Below are 16,264 nucleotides of genomic sequence, written 5' to 3'. Positions count from 1 at the left end.
GAGAGGCAAGAAGAATAAGAGATAAGAGGGAGAGGAGGGGCTGAGCATTCCCTTTTATAGGCCAGGCCTACCTGGCTGTTACCAGGCAACTGTGGGGCAGGGCATACCTGGTTGTTGCCAGGTAATTGTGGGGTAGAGCTTGGACAGAACCCTAACAATAGTCATAGGAGAGACTGCTCCAGAGTAAAGACTAGGAAACAGAAGCAAATGCTGAGATGGAGTTTGGGGGCATGTCTTTTCTAGTGCTATGATAAAACATCATAACTAAGGCAGCTTGTAAAATAAAGTGTCTAGTTCAGGGTTTATGGATCCAGAGGGCTAGAGTCTGTGAACATCATGGTGGGGAGCATGGCAGCAGGCAGAAAGGCAACTGGGGTAGTTGTTGAGACCTTACATCTTGAAACACAACAGACAGAGAGAGCAAACTAGGAAAGCCTTGGGCTTTTGAAACCCTAAACTCAAGCATTCAAATCTATTAGGCCCTGAGGGTAATTCTCATTCAAAACACCACAGGGTAACAGGTGATTACTGGGGTGAACCCCTATAAAAGTACTAAGGAAGAAGGTAGATTAAGTGAAAGACAGGCCATACCCCTCTGAAGGCTGATAAAATCCTGGGGCTCTGACCTCTGTCACCTGAGGGAGACATTTGCCCACCTCACTGAGATACTAGGTGCAGATAGAACAAGTTTCTAGTAAGACCGCTCTCTGCAGCTGAGGGTACCCTGCAGGGGCAGACAGCTATGGAGAAAGTCCTAGCAATGTGTTTCTATTGCTGCGGTAAGAGGCTACCCCACCAGATTGCTAGAAGGTAGAAAATGCTTTAATAACATGCTTGGCACAGAGTGTTTAAGTGCAGTTGACATTACTCAAGGCATTTTGGCATGAAGAATGTTCTGGAAAGCACCCAGAAGATGCTACTCAAAGAAGTGTTGGGCTTTTGATTGGACCTTACAACTCATTCTCCCCTCCCTAATCTATAGCCATTGATGCTGAAGCTCCTCCCAGCTCCAAAGCACAGCACAGCATTAGAAAGTAACACAGCTAAGAGTGACCATCAGTGGGTAGACGTGACGCTGGGAGGGACATCAGATTCCGGATGCTGAGGCAGCTTTTCTTAAGCTAACATAAGGTGGACTTGCTGTTGAGTGAAGATACTTTGTAAGGGACGGCATTCATTAAGAAGTGCTCTGGTTGAGTGGGGTGTCACTTGTTAGCAGCAGGGCAGGGAGGAGGTGGCAGCAACAATCAAAGGGAGCCCTTTGAATCTGAGCTCTCACAGGAGCCAGAGAGAGCAGCATGTGTGTGGACTTCACGGCTGAGAGGACAGTGATAGACTGTAGTTAGAAGCAAGCGCATATTTTCCAATTACTCGCAGCAAGACCTGTTCTTAAAATACAGAGATGACAACCGAGAGGATGTGAAGCAGGCGTTTGGACACGTGCCTCACATCCACAGAGAGAAGTCCGTGCTTAGCGCTGTCCATCACAGCCCACAGCGGGAGCTAATTGTCTGATGTGCGCAGCCCTTGGAGAAGATTGTTAATTTGTCTATTATATTTAATTTGCAAATGTGAGAGTCAAATAGATCCCCATTTTCTTCTGTTCTTTTCTATGTGTTTGTAAGGTACTCCATATCCTCCTCCCAAGCATTTGCTATACATAGACAGTCTCTCTCTCTCTCTCTCTCTCTCCCTCTCTCTCTCGGTCTGTCTCTCCATGAGGCATCTATCTATTATGAATTCTCTCTTTTCTGGTCCATACTACCTGTCAGAGGAGCGTTTGAATTTATTGCTGTCAATTTTGAAGTGCAGACGTCTGTACCTTCTCCACCACCCTCTCTCATCACCCCCTTGACCTCTTGCATATAGAGTCCACCACTGTTCAACCAAAAGCATCCCCATGGCAAATGCCCACAGGGCCAGCCCCTAACACTTCCCACATGACCCCCCTGAAGCACTGCCATGTCCTGAACCTTTCCCCTTTCACATTGTCCCTGATTTTTCCCTACAACGTGAGGAGTAGTAGGTGATTTTAAGCTGAGGGTTCACCCAATTAGTCATGGCTTCCTGGAGCACGCTGTTGAAAAGAAAATGCAAGTTACATCAAGGATGCTGGGATGGATTGACCTGCCTGTCATAGGAGTGGAAAGGGGAGAAGTGAGTTTGACTCTATGCATTCACTTTCCTATACTTAGTAATCTTAGTAGTCTCTCTTTTGGGTCCATTGCTTAGGCCCTTGGTTTCTTGACGCTAACCGGGGCTGTGATGTGGGTACTGAGAGGATTAAGTGAGAGGAAGTATTGAGGCCCCTGACTGTATTGGATTCTAAATCATTAGCAATCATTATTACCACCCTGGCTTTTTTTCCGACTGTCTTCATAGATTTACTTGATTCAATACTGTGCCCTTTCCCTATGTGATTTGACTCACGCCTTTTCTCCCAAGTCCATTGCTCCCTAACAGCTCAGAGGACTCTTAAGAAAGAAGATGGAGTATCCATACTTTGTTCTTCCTTCTTCTTGAGCATCATTTGATCTGTGAATTGTGTCTTGGGTATTCCAAGCTTCTGGGATAATACACACTTATCAGTGAGTGCATACCATGTGTGTTCTTTTGTGATTGGGTTGCCTCACTTAGGATGATATTTTCCAGTTCTACCCATTTGCCTAATAATTTCATGAATTTATTGTTTTTAATAGCCAAGCAGTATTCCATTGTGTATATATACCACATTTTCTGTATCCATTCCTCCGTTGAGGGACAGCTGGGTTCTTTCCAGCTTCTGACTATTATAAATAGGGCTGCTATGAACATAGTGGAGTCTGTGTCCGTATTACATGCTGAGGAATCCTCTGGGTATATGCCCAGGAGTAGTATAACAGGGTTCTCCAGTAGTATCATGTCCAGTTTCCTGAGGAACCACCAGACTGATTTCCAGAGTGGTAATCACTCTGATAATCACCAGCTTGCAATCCCACCAGCAGTGGAGGAGTGTTCCTCTTTCTCCACGTCCTTGCCAGCACCTGCTGTCTCCTGAGTTTTTTATCTTAGTCATTCTGACTGGTGTGAGGTGAAATTTCAGGGTTGTTTTGATTTGCATTTCCCTGGTGACTAAGGATATTAAACATTTCTTTAGGTGCTTCTCAGCCATTCGATATTCCTCAGGTAAAAATTCTTTGTTTAGGCTCTGTACCCCATTTTAAAAATTTTTTTAAACCCCATTTTGGTTCTCTGGAGTCTAACTTTTTGAGTTCTTTGTATATATTGGATATTAGCCCTCTGTCGGATATAGGGTTAGTAAAAACTTTTCCCAATTTGTTTGTTGCCAATTTGTCCTATTGACAGTATCCTTTGCCTTACAAAAACTGTGTAATTTTATGAGTCCCATTTGTCAATTCTTGATCTTAGAGCATAAGCTATTGGTGTTCTGTTAAAATTTTCCCCTGTGCCCATGTGCTCCAGGCTCTTCCCCACTTTCTTTTCTATTAGTTTCAGTGTGTCTAGTTTTATGTAGAGGTCCTTGATCCACTTAGACTTGAGCTTTGTACAAGGATGGATCTATTTGCATTCTTCTGCATGCTAACTGCCAGTGGAACCAGCACCATTTGTTGAAAAGGCAGCTATTAAAAACAATGAATTAATGAAATTCTTAGGCAAATGGATGGAACTAGAAAAATATCATCCTGAGTGAGGTAACCCAATCACAAAAGAACACACATGGTATGTACTCACTGATAAGTGGATATTAGCCCAGAAGCTTGGAATACTCAAGACACAATTCACATTTCAAATGATGCTCAAGAAGAAGGAAGAACAATGTATGGATACTCTAGTCCTTCTTAGAATGGGGATCAAAATACCCACAGGAGGAGATACAGAGGCAAAGTGTAGAGCAGAGTCTGAGGAAAAGACCATCCAAAGACTACCCCACCTAGTGATCTATCCCATATACAGTTACAAAACCCAGACACTATTGCAGATGTCCTCAAGTACTTACTGATAGGAACCAGATATATCTGTCACCTGGGAGTCTCTGCTAGTGCATGGCAAATACAGAGGGGGACACTTCCAGCCAGCACTCCCAGAGTTCAGGGTCCCCAATGGGGGAGCTAGAGAAAGCACCCAAGGAACTGAAGGGGTTTGCAGCACCATAGGAGGAACAATGGTATAAGCCACCCAATACTCCCAGAGCTCCCAGGGACAAAACCATCAACCAGATAGCACACATGGTGTTACACATGGCTCCAGACTCATAGGCAGCAGAGGTCGGCCTTGTTGGACATCAAAGGAAGGAGTGGTCCCTGGTCCTAGAAAGGCTAGATGTAGCAGGAATACCAGGACAGGGAAGCAGGAAGGGATTGATTGGGGAACAGGGGGAGGGGAGATGGCTTATGGGACTTTGTGTGTGTGGGGGGGGGACCAGGAAAAAGGAAATCATTTGTAATGTAAATAAAGAATATATCTAATTTTAAAAAAAGGAAGAAGAGATTAGGATGTGGTAATAGATACACAGACCAAACAAAAGGTGAATTTGTTCTCTTGCCTGGGAGTTTGTGTATTTGCTTGTTTTCAATCAAATCAGTAAAATTTGGAAGGAAAAGAAAATAAGAAATGATTGTTTTCATATCTCTTGCAGAAATGCAACTGCTCATACCAGAACAACGGCCCTCAAAGAGTTTTGACTTCTGACTCCACAGCAGGGCGTCCAGTCACCTGCTGCCTCCAGTGTGTGTTCTTCCTGTCAGCCCTGCTCCTGTGCCCGCCACAAACCTCCTTTCAGGCCACGGGAGGAGGAGAAACAGAAGCAAGTACAGTAGAGACAAACAGAGCGGGGGAAGGCTGAGAAGAGAGGAAGCAGGGACCCCTTCCGTTCCTCAGCCACGCCCCCCTGACCTGCCTCCATTCCTGCAGACCTCGCACTGGCCCACCCCTTGTGGGAGGCCTTCAGTGTGGCTTTTCTTCTATCCCAAGAAAGACCTCGCGCTTTGATTTTGCTTTGTTTTGACAAGGTATTTGTAATCTTACCCTTCTCTCTTTTCTCCAGTGCCAGTGGCTACTGGGGAGTCTACAAATGGTCATAGATAGGGCAATCCCCCGATAAGTCTTTAAGCCCCAGAAGTTTCTGTCCCACCCCCATACCCTGGAGACTTTCTCCTCCAGGTCTGCCCAACAAACCTGATTGAAGAAGAGGCTGCTGGCTTCTTGGGCATGGCTCAGAGTAATACCTCAGCTTGAGCGTAGAGGCTGAGGAGGAATTCTAATGTACCCGGGTCTGAAGCTTCCCTTCAAAGAAAAGCCCCTCCTAAGCATAAACACATGTGTTGCCTCACTGCATAAAACGGCCTTATAAAGAACTGCATTAGCCACCCTCAGCACTGTGTTCTCTGGGGCCTCCATGCACAAGGATATTTTATCTTTTAAATGAATAAAACATATGCCAATTGCCTAAAATTAAAAAGTGCAGTGGTAATGAATAATTCTCAGAATCCTGAAGCCAACTTGTTTCCTTCCAGGTCTGGTCGAGGCCAGGGGAGCTGGGCTGAGGGGATCCTGGCTTAGCGATGCTGTTGACGGAAGGGGCGCATCTCCTCTTTCCTAGAGTCTACTAGGCCTCATGTTCCTTCTTCTTTCCTGTCCACTGGGGAGCCAGGCTCTGCACAGGGGCTGCTGTGGGTGGTGCTATAGGTGCACAGTCCTTGTACGTCACCTCGGTTCCTGCTGTTTCCTGCCTGAAATCTCCCAGAAGCTCCATCAGCTGTGCAGACAGGCTAACCCCAGAAGTGAAGGGTTCCCCAAGCTCAGAAGATGCTGCTCTCCTCTAGGCTATAGGTCCAGAAGTATGGAGGAGACTTTTGGAGATGCACCATTCCCCCTTGGAGAGGGGACACACACACACACACACACACACACACACACACACACACACACACACACACACGAACCAGGAAGTCACACATCGATGCATCGAGGAGGGCCGAGCACACACCAATCTATCATTCCAAGCCAGCCCCACTTAGAGGCAGGAACGGTAGGAAAGAGTTTATAAAAATCTTCCATGATCAGACTTGCAGTATGAGTAAAACTGTAACGCTTTTCATCACTTTGATCTCTTGTTATCACAGAGAATTGTGACAACATTGTTCTCATGATGGTTAACCTTGACTGTCAACTGGAAGGGGATCTTGAATCAGCTAGCAGAGGGGAGCTTCGGGTCTGGTGCAGGGAAGCTTCAGGGTTAGGTTAATGGGGTGGGAAGATCCAGCCTGAATGTGGGATTCACCATGCTGTGGGCAGGAGGGAGCCCACTGGGCAGTAGCCATATCTCTTTGCGTCTTGACTTTGTATATAATGTGAACCCTGTTCCTGCCACATGTCCTGCCTACCATGATGAACTGTACCCACAAACTGAGGCTAAAATAAAATGAACCCTTCATTAATTTGTCAGATATTCTGTCATGGCAATGAGAAAAGTCACTAAAACAGCTATTTAATGTTGTTCTAAATTAAAAAAAAATTAAACTTTGAAATTAGCCTGTATTTTACCATTCTATTTTATTTTGCCACAACAACATCATTTTTAAATGCAAATTTAAAAACATTTAACTTGTATGCAGAACTACTGACACTACACAATTTGTACTTTGGAGCTTGCATATGCATGCTGTCAACCTTTAAATAACAAGCAGAGAGATCCCCTAAGGATAAATGGTATATATTTGGAAATAAACAGGGGACGTTGCAATGCAGAAGAGACATGCCTTGGGAATCAGAAGCAATGCAAGGAGGCTGGTGCATGGGAAGCAGCGTCTTGAGGTAAAGTGAGGAGGCAGCATTAGCTATAGGGAAATAATATGCCTTGGTTACAGGATCAGAGAGGCAGTATCATCCCTGTATTAAACAGGTCCTTGCAGGAGTGTGTGTGTGTGTGAGTGTGTGTGTGTGTGTGTGTGTGTGTGTGTGTGTGTGTGCATGTGTTGCAGTAAATTTGCTACAAGTTGTGATTCTGGAAAAGTCTTATTTATGAGTAGGTGTAGTATGTGCATGTGTGTTTACATGTATGTAGTATATGGTATATGTGTATAAGCCAGGTGTATTTTCTTAATCATTCTCAGCTAATCTATTGAGGTGGGGCTTTGAAGTGGAAACTTATGGTTTCTTTGGAAAGTCAGTTATGCCAGATGATGTTTTGCTGGGGCAGACTGATGAAGGAATGTTTTCCTGAAGCAGATTCAGGTGAGAAGATGCTTTGTGACACATGTATTTTGGTTCACCTTACATTGCATTGCTGAGCTCCATTTGTTGTGATTCCATAGAGAGAAATGCACAGAAAATCTGCTGGTGTTCTGGAGGCTTCTTGCTGCTTCCATGGACTCGGGCAGAGTGATGTCAGCTGATACAGACTCACGTGGAGTTTTGCTAAGCCAGACTCACTTAGTGAGATAAGACTCACGGGCAGACATATGCTCTTTGGAGGGAGTATAAATAGGACACAACAGACAGTGATGGCGGGCTTGCATGGCTAGCTTTGCAACACTTCTTGGTCTTGTGTCTTCATCTTCCCCTATCAATATCGATTGCTGATTTTCGCATCATTGAGAGAGGCACAGCAGAGCTTTTCTCCTGGTATCCCAGCTGGTCCTGGTCCTCCTGCTGACTTATGCTGATTCAGTGGAGGCCTGGCTGTCCCTGCTAGGTCCTGCCACTACTGCTGATTTGTGCTTGCTATCCAGACTGAACTGGACTGCTGGTATATTCGTGAAGTGTTTGTGAATGAATTGAGCTGCTATTGCTCCTGATTCCTGTGAACTGAACTGCTGATTTCTTGACAATGCAGATTGGATTTGCTCCAAAGAACTATTTCTAAACAGACCTACTTTCCCTATATCCTAATAATGTTTCTTTTCCACTACCTCTGGTTGGTGGTGGGCTAGAAGGGAGGTTAATGCTTTTAAGAACCATTATTAAAAGTAGGTTTTGAAAAATGAAAGCCAACAGGGCTTCCTACTGAATCCAAGCTCACTGATTTGCTCAACAGCTTGCTAATAGATCTCCTGTCCCCACCTCTCCAGTGTTGAGAACTATAGGCAGCTGCTGCACCTTCCCAACATTTATGCAGATTCTGAGATCTAGGCCTCTGGCCTCCAGTTCTCACATTTACATAGCCAGAACACTATCCACTGAGCCATTTCCCCAGTCCTCCAGCAAAGTCCTTTGTGGTCATTCTTGCTGGGCATAAGTGCACAAGGTCCCCTTCTCTGTACTCTTCAGGCTGTGCTATCTTGTTTGCTGATGTAATTGTTGTTGGCTTGATATGAATGGCTCCGGTTGTATGCTGGCTAGTTTTGTGTGTCAACTTGACACAAGCTGGAGTTATCACAGAGAAAGGAGCTTCAGTTGGGGAAGTGCCTCCATGATATCCAGCTGTGGGGCATTTTCTCAGCTAGTGATCAAGTGGGGAGGGCCCCTTATGGGTGGTACCACCTTTGGGCTGATGCTCTTGGGTTCTATAAGAGAGCAGGCTGAGCAAGCCAGGGGAAGCAAGCCAGTAAGAAACATCCCTCCATGGCCTCTGCATCAGCTCCTGCTTCCTGACCTGCTTGAGTTCCAGTCCTGACTTCCTTTAGTGATGAACTGCAACATGGAAGTGTAAGCTCAATAAACCCTTTCCTCCCCAACTTGCTTCTTGGTCATGATGTTTGTGCAGGAATAGAAACCCTGACTAAGACAGGTTGGATTCTAGCAACTTTGATAATATGTAGCTCATTCTTTGCAGAGTAGCAGCAACACTACATTAAGGTAGCTCAACTGCCTTCATTTCTCTTCCTGACCCAATCATATTCTACCAGCACTGTCTGTCATGTCCAAAAGCCTGCATTTCACAGCTCTCCTCCTCGCCCACCAGCTCCTACATCCTTTGTGCCCATGCCTCCATAATAGCTCCAGACCTTGTATAGGAGGTTAACATAGATTACTCATATCCACAACTGACCACTTGTGGTTTCTTATTCTTAGCACTTTAACAAGTTACAAGTCTTTTGCATTTAACTGCTGCATTATCTTGCTGCAAAAGTTATACTTCTCTGACCAAACTGAGAGGAACCCAAATCTATAACCATCGCCACATGAGTCCTGAGGTCATCAGGAGAAGGTGTCCTACCTCATCATAAGCCTACTGGGAAAGGCTGGAAGGTCTGTCCTGCCCCGTTAGGTGTGTCACAAGCCGGAGGCACAGTGATTGGCTGCTCTTGGATGTGACTATTCCTACCTCAAGTGGTACAGAGCGGATACATTTCTGGGGTCTAGAACAAACACTATGTTAACCTGCCTCCCATTACTGTAGTAAATTCCTAAGATCAATCTATTTGTAAAGATAAAAGATTATCTTGGTTTATATCTCTGGAGGTCTCACTCTACAGCTGGACAGACCTGTTGCTTTTGGGCTGTCTGTGGGGACAGGGCCTTGTGAGCTGTGCCTGGAGTTTGTGCTGTAGCAGCACCCTTTACATTGTGGCCAGGATAAGAACAAAAGAGGGAAAAAACTGGGGTGCCACAATCCTTCGAAGGATCATCACTCCAGGAGTGATCTCTTGATGTCCACTTCATCCTAATAGTGCCACTGACTACAAACTGAGCCCTTAAGACACAGGGTGCTGGAGGACACTTGATAGCCCTACAGTGAGGCCTAAAGGTGAGCAGGAAGAATGCACTGAATTCCAGATTGAACAAGCTACCTAGAGGTAGGGGGTAGGATGGAGTGAGATCTAAAAGACTACTGGGACACTTGCCCCTAGAGAGGGCAGAACTGTATCTCCAGAGACTGACCATAGACCTAGGAGAGCTTTGAAGGAGACAGGAAGGAACTGGACTAGAAGTCACTAGATTGGATGGATCAACCCAGATGTCTTCGTGCCATTTGGTGGACAAGGGAGTCTAAAAATCGGATGTTAAATCACTTGTCTAGACATCTCTTGTTATCACACACCTTTGTCCTATAGACAGTAGTAGTCTCTGAAATTCCTGTCCTTTTAGACATTAGCTGGGCATTTAGTGTTAAAAGAAAATATCATCCTGAGTGAGGTAACCCAATCACAAATGAACACACATGGTATGCACTCACTGATAAGTGCATATTAGCCAAAAAGCTACAAATACCCAAGATACAATTCACAGACCACATAAAGTTCAAGAAGAAGGAAGACCAAAGTATGGGTGCTTTGGTCCTTCCTAGAAAGGGGAACAAAGATACTTACAGGAACAAATATGAAGACAAGGACAAATAGAGCAGAGACTGAAGGAAAGGCCACCCAGAGTCTAACTCACCTGGGGATTCATCCCATATACAGTCACCAAACCTCGACACTATTGTGGATGCTAACAAATGCTTGCTGAAAGGAACCTGATATAGCTGTCTTCTGAGAGTCTCTGCTAGAGCCTTACAAATACAGAGGTAGATGCTCACAGCCAACTATTGGATTAAGTATGGAGTCTCCAATGGAGGAGTTAGAGAAAGAACTGAAGGAACCGAAAAGGTTTGTAACCTCATAGGAAGAACAACAATATCAACCAACCAGACCCCCCCCCCCAATGCTCCCAGGGACTAAGCCACCAGCCAAGGGGTACACATGGCTCCAGCTGCCTATGTAGCACAAGATGGCCTTGTAGGCATCAATGGGAGGAGAGGTAATTGGTCCTATGAAGGTTCTATAGATGCCCCAGTGTAGGGAAATTGAGGGTGGGGAGGCGGGTGGGTGGAGGAACACCCTCATAGAAGCAGGGGGAGGGGGAATGAGATAGGGGGTTTCCAGGAGGAGGGAAACCAGGAAAGGGGATAACATTTGAAATGTAAATAAAGAAAATATCCAATAAAGAAAAAACAAAAAAAATCCCCCAAACAACAACAACAAAGGAACTTGTTATAACAAAGTGTTTAAATGTTAAAGATGCATTTATCGCCTTTTTTCAGAAACCCCCAAACTCCTCATTGTTTTGCTTCAAAGTGCTTATCCATTTGTCCCTGTGTATGTGCTCAGATGATTATTTGGATCAATGTCTCCTCAGCTTGACTGAGTTGCCTGAGGGCCTGGACATACAAGCTCGCCAGTTTTCCCAGTTTTGCCAGTTGTGCCATCACTGCTGATAAGCAAGGTTACAGTTGTTCCACTCACTTGGTATAAAAATGTGAATACAGATCAACTCTGCTTTGCTTTGACTGTGGACACAGCTACAGTGGCAGGTGTATTCCACATGATTGTGTGCCTAGCTTATTCCCAAATGAACAGCTTTATCCTTCAGGGACTCTCTGTGTTTGTTAAAGACACAGCTAGAGACTGGCCTTCACACCGAAGTTGCGTGAAGTTGCTCTAGTCTGAAGTCTTCACAGCAACAGTTTTCTGATGGGCGGCAGCATAATGGGTCACTGTAGCAGTAGTGGGGTGGGGCAACTTCCCAGCAAGCAGGGGTAAAAACGGTCCTAAGCTAGGGACACTTTCCTCTAAGGCTCACAAAGACCACTGTCAGCAAACGACTTACTGACTTCCTTCAAACTGCACAGCTGGGGAGTCATCACCCCGTCAGCTCTGCCTGGGTAGATGTTGCTACAAAAGGGGAGAAGTGGGTATGTACATGTGCAAGGGAGTGCACACACTACATTTCTGTCACAAATTTGAAAGCTAGAAGCTCTCTAAAGTAGACCTTCTGTCTATTCCAAACACTGAAAACCTTCAGAAATATTTATTTCAAACTATAATGTATCTCCCCATACCTTGTTTCTGACCTTCTCTTTCCAAAAATAAATAAGAAAAAAAAAACAGAGTCCATGCCCATCAATTCTAGCAACTGGTCCCATAGATGGGACATATACCACCAAGAGAGTATTCCAGGACAGCAACCTGCAGATTAATTAGTCAGGAAATAATCTCCCAGCCACAGCACACCCTGTATTCTCTAACAAGACTCAGTAATGATTTGTGCCTCTATTTATGACTCCAGGCACTTGCCTGTGCTCCCTCAAGCACTCTATTAAAAACTTTTTGATTAACTTGGTCCCAGGGTCAACTTCCTATTTGTTTGTGGGGTCTGGGACAGCCACATGGGCATAACCAGGAGATACCAGAGAGGATTCATGCACCAGGGATTCAGAACGTTATTCTTGGGTCTGATGTTACCCGAGACCCAAGATTTGTCTGATTTATAAAAACACGGGAAGCGACACGGTCTCATTTGTTTTAAGGGCACCTGAGCTGTCAGGAGTTAGGAAGGAAGTGGCTCTGTTTTTTCTGAGGCTGCAGCATTTCTCGCAAACACATTCCCGGTTTGAACCCAAGTCATAATAAATTTATGTACTAGTTACACTTGGCTCTAAATCATTTCACTAAGAGAAGCATGCTGGCTAGAAACTGAACTGCTCTCATTGGTGCCATAGCTGCCCTTTGAAAAGGAGGATGAGGGGAAAGGGAGGCTCATCCACACTGCCAGCAATCGCAGGAGAAAGACTTGTCCTTGGACAGAGAAGTGCTGGCTCACGCACTGTCTAACTACACCTGCAGAAAACCACTGCAAAGTAGGAAAATCAGTGTAGCAGTGAATTAGTTAAACTGTTTTGGCTCCCATAGGGTCCTTCCAGTCACCCTCCAGAGCCCTCTGGATTTGAGAATGAAACACACCACCACCACCACCGACACCACCATCACCACCACAACCACCACCATCACCACCACCATCAACCACCACAACCACCACCGCCAACAGCAACCACCACCACCACTACCACCACCACCACCATCAACCACCACCACCACCATCAACCACCACCACCACTACCACCACCACCACCATCAACCACCACCACCACCATCACCACCACCATACCACACCAGTTAATTTTGATATGCCTTGGCTAGCTCAATGGCTGGGCACTTCTACTCCTCCCCATAGCTAGCATATATTTCCCTCCGGTACACCTGGCTTAACACCCTCTAAATCTATCTTTATCTTTGCTGCCCGCTTACCTTCTAAGCAGCTTCCCCCATAGGACCACTTTCCCCTTCCACCTACATTTTGGATGATTTTTCTTCTGTAGCTCCTAAACCTGATCCCTCTACCTCTGAGTCATGATGAATCTGCCTCCTTCTCTCTCTCTCTCCTATAAGTTCCAAGCCCAGAATCCTAAAAGTCCTGCCTTCTGTATGCCCTGCCAAACCATTGGCTACTGATATCTTCATTTACCAATCAGAACCAACTGGACAATCATGAAAGCAGTTCGGGGGACCAAAATTAACATTATAACACAAACCCACTTCAAACCAAAAATTATATTGTTGATTTCTAAAATAAAAATAAATGGAGAAGCTGATGCTTCAGGAAGAAATTGGCCTTCTCAAATTCATACAGTTTGTAAGAGCCTCTAATCTGTGGAGATGAGGAAACATTATGTAGTCAAATCGTCTTTTTAATCCTTTCTGCCCCCAGAGACCACAGTTAATCTCCCACTACAGACCTATTCTGCATTTTGGATATTTTGGAATAATCATTTAATACTCATGAAGGTTTCATTTCCTAGGCTTTGTGCCATTGCCAAAGGTTATGTCCCATTCATAAATGGGCCTGGATAGAACCAAACACAATCATAGGTCAGACTAAAGACCGAAGATTCACCACCACAGTTGTTACTGGGTTTGTTTTTGTCCAAACCACATGTCATTTGAATGTAGCAAAGGGCTCCTGACTGCATCACTACATAGCAGAGACGTGGGCATGTGTGGACATGCTGAAGAGCAAAACATACAAACAGAACTTGCTTTATAATAAGTCTCTCTCTGCTCTCAAGAGCCAATCCAGTCCTACAAGACTTGGCCACTCTAGCCCAGATAGAAATGCCTACAAGGCTATGAGCATAGACACCAAGATTGAGAGAGCAGAGACCTTTCAGGAAAAGACAGAAACAATGGACCATGAAGGGTTGTTTTTCTGACACCACGTATTTCAGTCCCCTGACAGCAGCATGTTTGGTGTCATGGAGACAAAGGCAGAAGCTTCCTTGAGGTCCCCTGTCTTCCCTTAACACCCATCTGGCTGATCATCTCCATGAGGGCTCTATTACCCTCACATGGAGACTCTTGGAGACTCTGAGTTTGTTCTGGGAATACTCAGTACTACCCTGCCTAGGTCTCTTTTCTCATCTGTATCCTAATCCATCTCTCAAACAAGACAGGAGTTCGGAGTTCGTGAGAATGTATATGAGGATATTGTCTTGGTTATGTCTTTGCTGTGATAAAATACCATGAGCAAGGCAACTTATAGAAAGAAAGAAGGGTTTACTTGGGGGTTTACGGTCACACACACACAGTGGTTAGAGCTGAGAGTTCACATCTTGAACTGCAAATAGGAAACAGAAAGAGTGTACCGGAAATCATGTGTGGCTTTTGAAACCTCAAAGCACATCCCCAGGAACATACTTCCTCCACCAAGACCACATCTCCTTAACCTCCTCAAACAGTGCTATCAGTCTGGGCTCACAAACTCAGATGCTCAAGAATATGGGCAGCATCTCATTCAAACCACCACAAACACCCACTCGATGTTAACATATAATACCAAACTTCAGAAACAACCTAAAGAGTCCTCAGTCGAAGAATGGCTAGTTAATTATAAGACTTCTAGACATGGAATGTTGGGTAAGCGCTGAGTAAGTTATTTAATAGTGCAGATAAGTTCCTTTACTATTAAATATATGATACAAAATTATGAGAGTTGTATGTGTAATTGCATGTATAACCTTATATACATAGAGAAGCCAAAAAGAAAGACATCAAAGGGTTAATGATAGTTAACTGAGTACTGGGATTTTGTGAAGTTTTGAAATCTTGGTACCTCTTCAAGTTTTCTACATTAAATTTGGTATTTTATAATTATAAAAAGAAGTGATGTCGAGGATGTGTGTCTGCCAATGGTGGTTTGTGACAGGTTCTCAGAGTCGCCTGGAGGTCTTCTACAAGCTGTCTGGCTCTTCCCCAGGATTTTCAAGTTAATGGGTTTGGAGTGAGGCCTGAGGATTTGCATTGGCGGTGGGCTCTCTGATTCTGGTGACACTCCTGGTGCAGAGCCATGGCTGAAAGAGCCATTGCCCTACACATTCCCAGGAGAAAGATGCTTCCTTCCTTATAAGCAGAGCGGGAATAGGGTTGTAAGCCCAAACACTAGCTATACCAAAGGACTGTACTCAGGGGCATGGCCTCTAGCTTTCTGGTTCTACATCCGCGATCCAGAGATCATGAAGTTGCTCCTAATACCCTGAGGTCAGGAAACTGCAGCAAACATCGTCTACCTTCACAGTGGCCTCTTTACCCTAACCTCCTGACTGGCAGGGAAATGCGAGTGTGCTCCAAAACTCACATGAGCTGCAGCCGTATATCTCTCAGAGGGGCCTCTCCTTCCTTCCTCTCCCTTCCAAGCCCCACTAAGGAACAAAGGAATCTAGAACTCTAGGTTCCAGGCTTCTGGACCCTGAGGTACAAGGGAGGATGTGATTGGAAATGGATGCTGAGAGACAAGAAACAAAGAGTGAAACAGACAAAGAAAAGGGAACGGGAGACCAGGGAGGAGGGGTGCGGAGATGAAGCAGAGAGTGAAAAGACAGCACAGAGGAGCTTTCATCTGAGGACAGAACCAAGTACAACAATTTTGGGACAGGGATTGTTGGGGATTGCTCAAGCTTAATCGGAAGATGGGAGCGCACCGGAGCATGTAGATGAGGCGCTAGGCTGACAGCACAGAAGCTCAGCTGTATGGACAAAAAGATGCCCTAGCATCTTACTCATAACAGTAACAGGGACATCAGCATTATCTGGACCGAAATAAGTCAGCTCTTAGCATGACGTCTGCCATTGTGACAACGGAGCTTCGTGATTCCTCCCACGTGACCTTTACTGAATACCACAAGTGATTCAGTTTGAATGAATAGATTTTTTTAAAATCTTTTTAGCACTACAGCACTCTATGCAAGTATAAATAACCACCATTCCTTTTCATCTTGGTGCAGACATCTGACTACTGACTCTGAGAAGCCAAAGAAGCCCAAAACAAGAAGGATGCCCTTGGCCTCTCCCCCGCATAGCTGCCCCATGGCCCAGTCTGGCTTAGGTGTAAAACCAAGTTGGCCAAGGCCTATGACTGGACACCAAGGGACAAGAGAGCACTAGAGATGAGTGCCCAAATGGGCGAAGCTTCAGGACAGTGTTCCCATGGCGACCTGAGAAGACAAATGGAG

This window comes from Apodemus sylvaticus, chromosome 4 (assembly GCF_947179515.1).
Source record: "Apodemus sylvaticus chromosome 4, mApoSyl1.1, whole genome shotgun sequence".
In the NCBI taxonomy this organism is placed as follows: domain Eukaryota; kingdom Metazoa; phylum Chordata; class Mammalia; order Rodentia; family Muridae; genus Apodemus; species Apodemus sylvaticus.
Note: the sequence above shows the minus strand (reverse complement) of the source record.